Genomic DNA, 14275 nt, shown 5'->3' on the forward strand with positions numbered 1-14275 from the left:
TCTATCACCCTATTAGAGACCTGAAGGACCAGATACCCTATAGAATCATTCTATCACCCTATTAGAGACCTGAAGGACCAGATACCCTATAGAATCATTCTATCACCCTATTAGAGACCTGAAGGACCAGATACCCTATAGAATCATTATATCGCCCTATTAGAGACCTGAAGGACCAGATACCCTATAGAATCATTCTATCACCTTATTAGAGACCTGAAGGACCAGATACCCTATAGAATCATTCTATCACCCTATTAGAGACCTGAAGGACCAGATACCCTATAGAATCATTCTATCACCCTATTAGAGACCTGAAGGACCAGATACCCTATAGAATCATTCTATCACCCTATTAGAGACCTGAAGGACCAGATACCCTATAGAATCATTCTATCACCCTATTAGAGACCTGAAGGACCAGATACCCTATAGAATCATTCTATCACCCTATTAGAGACCTGAAGGACCAGATACCCTATAGAATCATTCTATCACCCTATTAGAGACCTGAAGGACCAGATACCCGATAGAATCATTCTATCACCCTATTAGAGACCTGAAGGACCAGATACCCTATAGAATCATTCTATCACCCTATTAGAGACCTGAAGGACCAGATACCCTATAGAATCATTCTATCACCCTATTAGAGACCTGAAGGACCAGATACCCTATAGAATCATTCTATCACCCTATTAGAGACCTGAAGGACCAGATACCCGATAGAATCATTCTATCACCCTATTAGAGACCTGAAGGACCAGATACCCTATAGAATCATTCTATCACCCTATTAGAGACCTGAAGGACCAGATACCCTATAGAATCATTCTATCACCCTATTAGAGACCTGAAGGACCAGATACCCTATAGAATCATTCTATCACCCTATTAGAGACCTGAAGGACCAGATACCCTATAGAATCATTCTATCACCCTATTAGAGACCTGAAGGACCAGATACCCTATAGAATCATTCTATCACCCTATTAGAGACCTGAAGGACCAGATACCCTATAGAATCATTCTATCACCCTATTAGAGACCTGAAGGAACAGATACCCTATAGAATCATTCTATCACCCTATTAGAGACCTGAAGGACCAGATACCCTATAGAATCATTCTATCACCCTATTAGAGACCTGAAGGACCAGATACCCTATAGAATCATTCTATCACCCTATTAGAGACCTGAAGGAACAGATACCCTATAGAATCATTCTATCACCCTATTAGAGACCTGAAGGACCAGATACCCTATAGAATCATTCTATCACCCTATTAGAGACCTGAAGGACCAGATACCCTATAGAATCATTCTATCACCCTATTAGAGACCTGAAGGACCAGATACCCTATAGAATCATTCTATCACCCTATTAATTCAATTCAATTCAGTTTATTTATATAGCGCCAAATTCACAACACATGTCATCTCAAGGCACTTTACAGTTCAACCAGATCATACAGTCAAATTGATACAAAGTTTTCTATCTAAGGAAAACCAGTTGATTGCATTGACTCATTGACTCAAATACAATCCCCCACACTAAGCATGCTTGTAGCGACAGTGGAGAGGAAAAACTCCCTTTTAACAGGAAGAAACCTCCAGCAGAACCAGGCTCAGTGTGAGCGGCCATCTGCCGAGGCCGACTGGGGTTCAAGGAGACAGAAGCAGAGATACAAAAAGCAGCTGTAAAAGGCGGCCCCGTCCAGGAAACACACAGCCAGGCAGACGAGCTCCAAGGCAGCTCCCATGCCAGAGGACGAAGAGAGCACATCCACTCAGTCACGGTCAGAGAAACAGGACCACACTGGAAAACAGGCCGATCTCCAACATCTATTAACAAGGGTGTTGATAGAAGCAGCACAGCTGATGTTTTTTTCCAGGATGACGTCACAGCCAAACAGGAACAGACGAGGCAAAGCTACTCTGAGGAAAAGCAGAGAGAGCAGAAGGTTAGAGATTGAACTAACAGATTCTGCAGAATAGGAGAACAGAGAGAGAATGAAGCAGAATGATGAAATGGGGGTCCCTATGTCCTCCAAAAGTCTAAGCCTATAGCAGCATAACTATAGAGATAGCTCAGGATAACCTGAGCCACCCTAACTATAAGCTTTATCAAAAATGAAAGTTTTAAGCCTAGCCTTAAAAGTAGACAGGGTGTCTGCCTCACGGACTAAAACTGGTAGTTGGTTCCACAGGAGAGGAGCCTGATAACTAAAAGATCTGCCTCCCAATCTACTTTTAGAAATTCTAGGAACCACTAGTAAACCTGCAGATTGAGAGCGAAGTGCTCTGTTAGGAACATAAGGAACAATCAGATCTCTGATATAAGATGGAGCTTGGCCATTTAAGGCTTTATATGTGAGAAGGAGGATTTTAAATTCTATTCTTGATTTAACAGGAAGCCAATGAAGAGAAGCCAGGATAGGAGAGATATGATCTCTCTTTTTCATTTTCATTAGAACTCTGGCTGCAGCATTTTGGATCAGCTGAAGGCTTTTAACTACAGTTTGTGGACTTCCTGATAGTAAAGAATTACAATAGTCCAGCCTTGAAGTAACAAATGCATGGACTAGTTTCTCAGCATCACCCCTGGACAGGATATTTCTAATTTTTGCAATGTTCCTCAGATGAAAGAAGGCAATTCTAGAAACCTCTTTGATATGGGATTTAAATGACAGGTCCTGATCAAAAATAACACCAAGATTTTTTACTTTATTATCTGAAATCAGTTTAATCCCATCCAAATGAAGTGACTGGCTAATCAGCTTCTTTTTCAGAGACTCTGGTCCAAAGACTATAACTTCTGTTTTGTCTGCATTCAGAAGCAGAAAGTTAAGAGTCATCCAGGTTTTTATGTCTTCAGACATGCCTGTAATCTATGTAATGGGTTAGCTTCATCTGGATTTATAGACAGATATAGCTGGGTATCATCAGCATAACAGTGGAAATTAATCCCATGCTGTCTAATAATTCTACCAATTGGGAGCATGTATAAAGTAAAGAGAATTGGTCCTAGCACTGATCCCTGTGGTACTCCACAGGTAACCTTTGAGCGTGTTGAAGATCTATCATTAACATGAACAAACTGAATTCGATCAGATAGATAAGATTTAAACCAGTCTAGTGCTGTTCCTTTAATTCCAACAAAATATTCAAGTCTTTCTAAAAGAATATTATGGTCAACTGTATCAAATGCAGCACTAAGATCCAACAGGACGAGCACAGATACAAGTCCATTATCTGAGGCCATGAGAATATCATTAGTGACTTTCACCAGAGCTGTTTCAGTGCTATGATGAGCTCTAAAGCCAGACTGAAACTCTTCAAAAAGTTCATTATGGTGGAAGTGATCGCAAACTTGTTTGGCAACTACTTTCTCAAGAATTTTGGATAAGAAAGGAAGATTGGATATAGGTCTATAATTGACCAAGTCATCTGGGTCAAGAGACGGTTTCTTAAGCAGAGGTTTAATTACAGCAATCTTAAAAGCTTTAGGTACATATCCCTGTAACAGAGATAGATTAATCACATCTAAAATGGAGGAGGAGATCAAAGGGAATACCTCCTTAAATAACCTGGTTGGAACTGGATCTAACATACAAGTTGAAGGCTTAGATGAAGACAATAATTTTGCTAATTCAGAGAGTTCAACTGGATCAAAGCAGTCTAAACCCGGTTCAGATTCCATGACTACCTCAGGTACAATCGCGGATAGAGGAGTGCTTATGATCTTATTTTTAATAAGATCAATCTTATTTATAAAGAATCCCATAAAATCATTGCTGCTAAGAGCAGGTGGAATGGACGGTTCAACAGAGCTATGGCTCTGGGTGAGTTTGGCAACTGTATTAAAAAGAAATCTAGGATTATTCTTATTCTCCTCTATTAATGAGGAGAAGTATGCTGCTCTTGCTTTACAAAGGGTCCTCTTATACAGCAGTAAACCATTTTTCCAGACTAGGAAGGACTCTCGCAGGCCTGTGGAGCGATATTTTCTCTCCAGTTTCCTAGCATTTTGCTTCAAAGTACGCAGCTCTGCATTAAACCAAGGAGCAAGCTTTCTATTTTTAACGGTTTTCATATTCAAAGGAGCTGCATTGTCTAAGGCAATACGCAGAGAACTAGCAACCCCCTCAACAAAATCATCAACCTGTGAAGGGGAATAAGCTAAGCTTTTGCACTCTGCAGCACTGCTCAGTGACACAGAGCAGAGAGAAAGTGAAGCAGATTCTTTAAAATTTATAACTGCACTATCTGATAAAGATCTACTAAAATTGAACCTTCTTTTGGGGGAGGAGAACTCTGTTAAAGTAATCCTGAAGGTTATTAGAAAGTGGTCAGAGAGGACAGGGTTGTGAGGAAATACTGTTATTTCTTCACATTCTATGCCGTATGTCAGCACAAGATCCAAAGTATGAAGATGAGAATGCGTGGGACTATTCACATTTTGAACAAAGCCAATAGTGTCTAAGATAGCATTAAAGGCTGCTCTTAAGCTATCGCCTTCAATGTCAGCATGGATGTTAAAATCTCCCACTATGATGACCCTGTCAGTATTTAATACCAAATCAGAAAGGAACTCTGAAAACTCATCTAAAAATTCAGAGTAAGGACCTGGTGGACGATACAAAGTTACAAAAAGAAGAGGTTTTCTTGCCTTGAAATTTGGATCAGGGAAATTAAGGGTTAAATGTTCAAAAGAGTTGTAGGAATTAATTGTTTTGGGAGTAATCAGTAAGTCAGACTCGAAGATTGTTGCTACTCCTCCTCCTCGCCCAGAACTTCTGGGGATGTGAAAATTTAAATAGCTTGAAGGAGTTGCCTCATTTATGCTCACATAATCCTCTTGCTGCAGCCAGGTTTCTGTAAGGCAAAACAAGTCAATGTGATTATCACAAATCAAGTCATTAACTAGTAGACTTTTAGAGGAAAGCGATCTTATGTTAAACAGACCGCATTTAATTGTTTTAACTTTTTCCCCAATTGGAGTTATTTTGATTTTAATTAGATTATCATGATTTACTCCTTTGGGAATCTTTGCTAATTTATTAGATTTTGGTCGTGGGCAAGACACTGTCTGGATGGAGTAAAGAGTGGGTAACAGTAGAGAAGCTGCAGAGATGTGTGTTAAACTACAACTCTGCTTCCCGGTCTGCACCCTGGGTGGTCAGGGTTTTGGAGGACTAATAAATGTGGCCAGATTCCTAGAAAGAAGAGCTGCACCATCCAAAGTGGGATGGATGCCGTCTCTCCGAATCAGACCAGGCTTTCCCCAAAAGGATTGCCAATTATTAATGTAGCCCACGTTGTTTTCAGGGCACCACCTAGACAACCAGCGATTGAATGACGACATGCGGCTAAACATGTCATCACTGGTCAGATCAGGGAGGGGACCAGAGAAAATTACGGAGTCCGACATTTTTTTGGCAAACTTACACACCGAAGCAACACTAATTTTAGTGACCTCCGATCGGCGTAACCGGGTGTCATTACCACCAGCGTGAATAACAATCTTACTGTATTTAACCTTATCCTTAGCCAGTAGTTTCAGGTAGGATTTGATGTCGCCCGTTCTGGCCCCCGGCAAACATTTGACTATGGTCCCTGGTGTCTCTAATGCCACGTTTCTGACTATGGAGCTGCCAATCACCAGAGTGGGCTTCTCAGTGGGTGTGTCACTGAGTGGGGAAAACCGGTTAGAAACGTGAACGGGTTGGTGGTGACCAGTGGGCAGAGATCCACGACTACGCTTTCTGCGTACAGTTACCCAATCGCCTGGCTGCTCAGGCACTTTTGGAGGACAGCTACGTGGGGGGCCTACTTCAACAGCCTGAAGCCTGGATTCTAACTCTGACACCCTCGCCTCCAAAGCTACAAAAATACTACACTTATTACACATCCCATTATCACTAAAGGAGGCAGAGGAATAACTGAACATCTGACACAGAGAGCAGGAGAGAGGAGAGGAAGAAGGAAGAGTTGGAAAAGAGTCAAGGGAGGGAGAGAGAGAAGCCATAGCAATGCTAAGCTAGCGCTAGCCTAGGCTAGCTACTTCTTGCTATCAGAAATAAAACCGTGTGAAACTGGCAAGTGCTCAGTAGAAAAGTGCAGCAGAAGGTGCTATGTTTTAAAGTAGTCAGTTAGAGTTACTTAGATACAGAGATATCACAGAGAAAATAACTTAACTTCAGATGGAGATCCTCTGAACAGCTGCACACTCAGTTGCACACTCAGCACACTTAGAGACCTGAAGGACCAGATACCCTATAGAATCATTCTATGAAAACTTTGAGAAAAATAACAAAAGTGCTTTTATAAGAAATTCATGAAAAACACTCAGAGAGTGAAAGAAACACATTTTTTTTGGTCCAACATAACCTTAGAGGCATTAAATCTGATAGTGCCAATTATATTTTTTAGTTTATAAACCTAAATGTAATTGTTAGCTAGACCAATTAGTTATATTATTAGGCCTTTTTTCTTGACTCTTTCTCCATTTGAAGGAGCAGCAAGTGATAGCGCACTATGAAGGTTTACAGACGAGGATCTTTCCAGAGGGTCGATAAACTGTCAGAATAAACTTGTTTCTCAATTATTTCAAATTGGACTTTCTAAAGTTGGAAAATGGTTAAACTGCCAGAAGCTGTTGAACCTAAAGGAACCTGTGAAGTTTAAGTGAAGTTAAGTGTTTTCTTTCTTTAATCAGAGGATCAAACAAAAGAGTAAAATAAAAAGAGAAAGTTCAACAATTAGTTTTTTAATAATTGTTAAAATAAAAAAAAATTCCTATTAGTGGAAGTTTGTTTTTGAAATAATCATAACAGATGTATTCTGTTTTATGTTGTTAGTACAGGGCCAATAACAGGGGGTTCTACAGGGGCCCCCACTGGTCCTAAATAATAAACATTTGCTTCAGAATACCTCAGATTACTTCTGGTACTTTGTCAGTGAGAGTCACAGTATGCAGCGACTTCTGGTCGGATGCTTCTGGGGTCCTGGAGGTGTTAAAAAGGGCATGACGAGTATCTGGCCCCTGACACGGCCTAGACTGCATGTCGGCATTACTGGGAGGATGGAGGGGTCAGAAGCCAGGAGTCATTTGGACTGACCCCTAGACATGCACTAACACACACATTTGCAAGGTCAAATTTGTTAACCTGCTTCATTTTAATAGCAAACACATTCAAACATGCAAGGAACAGTGCAAACAGCTCAGGCAGTCACAAAATATTAGAACAGAAATGTTCAAATCCGAATGAAGAAGAAGTGGAGGAAACAGGCTGACAGACTTCATTAGTCGCTGCCTTTCTGTTGGCCGTTTATAAATGACTATGTGGAGAATCTGTGCATGCAGGTGCTAAATCTGAAACGTAAGCCTCACATGCCGCCGTCCTTTTTTTGGGTGATGAACTTGACAAATTCTTGGCAACAGATAGAGACGTCACTCTATCCTCCTCACACGTCAAGCTTTATGAACTCTTCAACAATCAGCATCCTGTCTTTACTCCTCATTGGCTTCTCAACACTATTAGCCACCATCAGGGTTTTGAAATAACAACAGACATAGATGAAAAATGACATTTTAATGCAGATATATTCCAATGATGGGTTTATAGTCACCAGTAATCAGCAGTGAGAGGAAGATGCAAGATTACCTAAATAGGTTAGAGTATAAATATTTGCTTTTTCATCTCCTCAGTAGTAAAGCTATTCACACTCAGATATAAATCTCATGTTGTTTAGAAAATCTGACGTACAGCCAGACGGAGGGTTTGGAACTGATCCATCTAATCTGTCATCGTAAAGGCAGGAATCTTGATCCCATTTTTACTGCAACCTATCAGGATTTATCTGTGGAGGGAAAAATAATACCAATAATAAGAATAATAATAATTAGGAGATGTGCAGGTGCCTGCATGGCAGTGTGGGTGCAGTGTGCAATGGGCTTATTAGAGCATCCATCCATCCATCCATCCATCCATCCATCCATCCATCCATCCATCCATCCATCCATCCATCCATCCATCCATCCATCCATCCATCCATCCATGTTCTGTCATGCTTATCCCAGCTGGGCAAGAGGCGGGGTCCTGGACAGGTCGCCAGTCCATTGCAGGGCAACAAACAGGACAAACAACCTGCTGGTGAAGATTCTCAGTCATCCAGGTCTTAGTCATTCCAAAAAAAGTTTAAAAAAAAACAAAAAACTAACCACTGGACTTTGTTTCCAAGTCTGAAGACGTTTCTCTTCCATCCAGGAATCTTTTTCAATTCAAATGTCAGAAAAAGAGTTGATTTCCAGGCTTTATAGAGTGGTCCAAAAACAAAGCCTTGTTTTTGTTTAGAAAACATGCAAATAGAAATAGACGAACGGGTCCATCCCTTTGGAATGGGGGTCGTTTGGCTTCTCTGTTAGCCTGCAATGCCCCATACCTGTCTATGTCTCTCAAAGGGGGGATTGTAAAAGGGAATTGTTGGCCTGGCTGAATAGGTGAGGTCCTCTGCTCTCCTGTACAGGGGTCGGGGCTGCGATGATGGTGGGAAAGGACTAACTCAATTGACTGAGTTAACAATTCCCTTTAACGACCCCCCATTCAGACACTTAGACAGGTATGGGGCATTGCAGGCTAACAAAAGAAGCCTGGAGAACTTAGAGAAGCCAGTGAACCTAACAGTCTTGTTTTTGGACTATGGGAGGAAGCTGGGGTACCCAGAAATATCCCACGCATGCTCCGGTAGAACATGCAAACTCCATGCACAAAGACCTTAGATTTATTATTTATGTATAAGCAAGCTCTTGGCTTGTTAGCAGTTTCTTAGAATTAGCTAGTTCGGAGTATCAAAAGTATGATTGAGTTGGGAATGCAAGCATTACAGGTATTGATGTTTTCTTAATGTGGCGATAATTGTTGGATCCTGTGAGAATTTTGTTTTATTGTGAACATTGGGATCCTGTCGCATTTTATTTAATAACAGTGGGATGTATGCTGATGAAGATTTTCAGTCATCCAGGTCATAGTCGTTCCGTAAAAGTTCAAAAAAATTCCACTGGACTTGGTTTCCAAGATTTGAAGATGTTTGAATTGAGAAAGCTTCCTGGAGAGGTGGCGAAACGTCTTCAAATCTTGGAAACCAAGTCTAGGGGATTTTTTTGAACTTTTACGGAACAGTAGGTTCCTGTTGCAAATTTTGTTTGATTTCTGGTATCCTTTGGGCAATTAATTTTGTGTGCATTTTGAATACTTTAAAATGTAGTTTAAATTTCTTTATAGTTGGACAGTAGTATTGAAATTGTTTGCACTTTATGGTTCAGCGATTAAAACACTTTGTGCTCAATTCGAGCACAAAGTGTTTTTTTTTGCATCCTTTTTTGCATTAAATAACTCAAAGTAACTAAGTAACTTTTACTCAAATTACATTTTTAATGAAGTAATTTTGTACTTTTACTTACTTTTGCTCTGAGTAGAATTTCGTCAAAGTAAAGATACTTTTACTCCATTACAATTTTTTAGTACTCTTTCCACCTCTGGTCTTTGGATTTCTATTATGAATTGGTTTGAACACATTTCTACAGAAGAGGATTAGAGCCACTAGAAAAAAAAAAAAAGGTTTACGTATTATTCATTTCAGTTTAGTTTAATATGGGAACATTTTCTCATATTAAACTAAAAAAAAAAAATATATATGTTAACTTTTTTTCCCAGTGGGCTTAATCCTCTTCTGTATATTTCAATTGCTCTAAATAAGTTGACTTCATTTCCAAATCTCTCAGATAAACTTCGGTTGTCAGTCATAACATCCAGGCTGAACTGTGAAACCATCAAGCATCATTTTAGAAATGATGGTTTTCAACCTTCTTTATCCCTTCTTCTTTTTTAACATAGTACCTTGGCCTCCGTACATGGGTGGTGCGCACTAACCACTGCACCACCTGCACACCCACTTGTTGAAATTCTTAAGCCCAGTGCAGATGAAAATACTCCATGTTGCAGCTCTTGGTCTTCCATCATACCTTACACCTTACATCGGTTTTGGCGTCCTCTTCCACAACATCTTCATCCCCGCTTTCCTCCTCTAAATAAAAAATGGATGACGGAGGAGACTCATCCACGACCTCCGACACTAAACTCTCCTCCTCTTGCATGTTTCCTCTGTCCATAGCGTTCCTTGACAGCGTCGTTTCTAAGTCACCAATTTAGTGCTACTTGGTCCCAATGGAATTTCCCATTGGGAACCTGCTAGCACTAAGATGCTAACTGGTTAGCAAGATGCTTCCAACAAACCGGCCACAACCAAACTTGCTTGCAAACCTTATGCGACAACAGTCCCGCCCCCTAGATAAATGACCAATCACATTCACTTCATTCACTCTGGTAAAGTCGTGCACCACTCAGGAGAATTCTGAAATGCAACGGTTGGAACAGCCGCTTCCCTACGACTTTAAGATACTAAAGGCTGATTTATACACAGAAACCAGGTCGTCTGCGCGTGTGTCGCAGTTAACGCAGATATACTCCTCTTCCGCAGACACTCTGCTGCACCTCTCCAAAACTGTAGGTGACTGCAGACAGTGCCGCAGACAGGAGGCCTCTGATTGGTAATTTCTGCATCCACTGTACACTATGTATATATCCTGTTTGGTACCTAATGGCAGAAACTCTGGCTGTAGTGCCGTCCACAACGCCTGGCACACCTCGGACACAATCCTAGAAGGACGCTAGTTTGTAGTTCTGTGCGACGGTCTGTTGGTTTGCAACCAAAGCCAAAACACCCAGTGCCACAGCCAGTGTTTGGGGAACATTCACAGGTGAACTGCGTGTCGTCCGCAGTTGGATAACGGTTTGTAGACGGTGAACAAGTGCGGTCAAACACCCACAATCCTAGCTCGTTCCGTCTTGCGTTGTGGCTCCGTCATACCTGCGACAAGCTACCTGCGACACACTGCTGCAGGAGTTTACACAGCCCTTTGCAGAACAGGTGGGTCTGGACTGGTTTTCTCTCAGTGGCAGCATGTCCGGCTGAACCAGTTTAACTCTATTAATCACTCTGTGCTCTGGCTCTGCTCACTTTCCCTTTCAACGTTCTTCAGTCTCCGTCCTCTTCAGTTTTCTCACGCTCACCGAATCTAGGCTGCAGCCTCAGCTTCAGTTTCTGATGTATTGGAATACCAAGAGGCGAATGTATTTCTGGTTGTCGTTTTTGTCTCGTCGGGTTGAGAAGCGTAAGCTGATATCTCACCTTCAGGACGGCTTGTCTCCTCCAGGCCTTAGGTTACCAGAAAGCAGGAGATGCCGGATGGTGAGGAGATTGACACGTGTGGTGTGTGGATGGTCAGGTGGAGAAAGGAGGCAGTAATTTAGTGCCACTCTGCGTCTATTCTAGGGTCGTTGAGATTGCATGTCTCCTGCTCTGTCAGACTCTTAGCCATCTGTCATTGTATCAGAGCTGCGTTATTTTCTTCTTCAGCAGGCGTGTTTTGGACGAACTCGTAAGATGCCTGGAGTTCTCCACAGAAACGACTCTGACATGCAGAGAATGTCACACTTTCCTTTTGCAGGAATAAATATTATTCAGAACGCAGAGAACATTTGGGAGCGATGCAAATGATTTAGAATGCTAAGAAATGATTGGAGGCCATTGAAAGCCTGAAAGTTAAAAGATCAAAGAGAACCTAAATGTTCTCCATCACCTTAGAGTGATTAGAGTTATCGGAGCTAAAGATGTCCATAGATGCAGCTCCATGAAGTTTAGCTGCAGTTCTTATATTTGGTATAGCTGGATCAACCTTACTGGAAGTCTCTAGTCTTCTGTCTTTCCTTCTTGTTAATTTATTGCTGGGCTTCAGGAGCCTTTTTGTCTCCAAGAGAAATTAAGTTTTGCAATGATTAATGAAGCAAAACATTAAATATAAATATAAAAGTCAGGTGGTTTACATGATACTGATGCAGGTAGAGAGCTTCACAAGATGAAGTCATTTGACTGTATTTTACTGCTGGTTTGGATGCCAGAGATGCAATTTAGATCAAAGAATATTAATGTGTAAAATGGCCTAGTCAAAGTCTAAACATAAATTCAGCTTTAACTCTGCAGGAAGACGATATATTTAGTGTTTACACTGCAAAAACAATCTAGAAATAAGTAAAAAATGACTTTGATTAAGGGTATTTACCGTTAGCACCATAGAGAGCGTTCTGAGCAGCTGTCTCACTGTGTGGTGTGGAGGCTGCAGCGCCTCAGACTGGAAGAAGGTGAGAACAGCAGAGAGGATCATGGGGGCTCCTCTTCCCTCCATTAAAGACATTTCATCCCAGCGCTGCCTGCGTGTCCCGTGACATCATCAATGACCCCTCACCCCCCCCACCATGGACTGTTCTCCCTGCTGCCCTCTGGGAAGAGGCTTCACAGCATTCAATGCAGGACCAGCAGGTTCTGCAGCAGCTTCTTCCCCACCGCCATCACACTGATGAACTGATGAGAAAACTGAAAAACTGAAAAAAAAGCTGAATGTTGAAAAAACCTCCATCTTTTTTCTCCCGGTGTTTACATTAGATCACTGCTTCACTTTAAGAAATGGAAATGTCATGACAGCTGTAATTTAATTTAACTCAGTTTATTTCTATAGCGCCAATTCACATCACATGTCATCTAAGGGCACTTTACAGAAATAATTCAACCAGATCATCAAATCAAATTGATTCAAAGTTTTCAATCTTAGTAAAACCAGATGATTGCATCGACTTCGCCGTCATTTTTTCTTATAATGAGCAGAGGTGTCTTAATTATTAATATCAATGTTTGTTACTCCAGTAGAAGTATAAATCCTACTGCTTAAAAACATTTCTGTAGAGGTCAGATGATCAACTTTAGCTGTTAACTCCAGTAAAAGTGTAAAAATAACATTTTTAAAACTACTTAAAGTATGAAAATAAAAGTAATGCAGGAAAAGAGAAGCTTTACTGCGATACCCTACTAAAGGAACATTTTCTAGTCCAACAACAAAGAAATTAAATGTCTGGATGAAAGTAATTTTTTTATGCTTTTTAATGTTTTTTAAATACCAACAGGCCATAATGAAAATGAGCTTAAATGAAACTAAACTAACGAGTCTATTTTTAAAATGTAAGAAGTAAGAAGTTTAAAAATAAATAATTACTCCAGTAAAGTATAGATAGCCAACATTTTTACTGAAGTAACAAAGTATATGTACTTTGTTACTTTAAACCTCTGAAAATAAAAGTCCCTTTTTCTTGAATTAGGCAGGTAAGTGAGACACTTACATGTAGAGAAAGGGAAAAACAATTGCTTCTTCTTATTACAAGCGCAGATTATTCAATTATTTGATTTTAAGAGTAACAAAAATGAAAGAAAATTATTTACCTGTTAAAAATAAGGGTAAACACACTTAATTTAAGGAATGTTCATTATTCCTAGATAATGTGTGCAGTGCGGCGGTGAGGCGGCCTTCCAAACAGCAGCAGCTGTGAGAAGCTGTGTCCAGGCAGGACTGACTGATGCAACCCCATTACAGTAAAACCGTCACAGACATTTCATCCTCAGCTAATTTCATTTTCACACATCTTAAATTTCCTGGAGATGAGCAGAAAGATGAAGGCGCTTTCAGTCAGAGCCTCCTGCTTCCAGCTTGTTTCCATCAGCGCTCTGCGCGCGCCGAGAAGACCAGGAGGGCCTGAACACCCAGGCAGACACGTTACCCCATTTACTGCAAGGGCAATAAATTAGTTATCATCAATCATAAACTTTATGAATCATAGAAAACTGATAATTGATGCACACTGGAAAAAATCTAAATAAGTCTTTTCTTAAAATAAGTGCTTTTGTTCTTGGATTGAGGAGGTCACTGAGGCACTGGAACAAGACAATTCACATTTAAAATAAGAAAAAAAAACATTTGTATCTTATTATCTTATTTTAAGAGTAAAAAAATACCAATTCCATTGTAGTACTGGTGGCCCTGAAGTGCAAACTGCAACTACAAATCTAAAAGTGCAACTACATTAAGAAAAACACTTTGCTTTATGTAGTTTTGTTTTCCTTAATGTAGTTGCACTTTTAGATTTGTAGTTGCAGTTTGCACTTCAGGGCCACCGTACCATTGGCAGATCATCTCATTTAGCTTCTCAAATGAAGGGTAAATATACTTAATTTTAGAAATATTGAATTATTTCTAGATCGTTTTTGCAGTGCAGAGGATCAGTTTTTGTCATTTCAGTTTAAATATAAACTTAAAATAAAAACTGTT

The sequence above is a fragment of the Cyprinodon tularosa genome, unplaced genomic scaffold, assembly GCF_016077235.1.
Source record: "Cyprinodon tularosa strain WSP-4 unplaced genomic scaffold, ASM1607723v1 ctg877, whole genome shotgun sequence".
Lineage (NCBI taxonomy): Eukaryota > Metazoa > Chordata > Actinopteri > Cyprinodontiformes > Cyprinodontidae > Cyprinodon > Cyprinodon tularosa.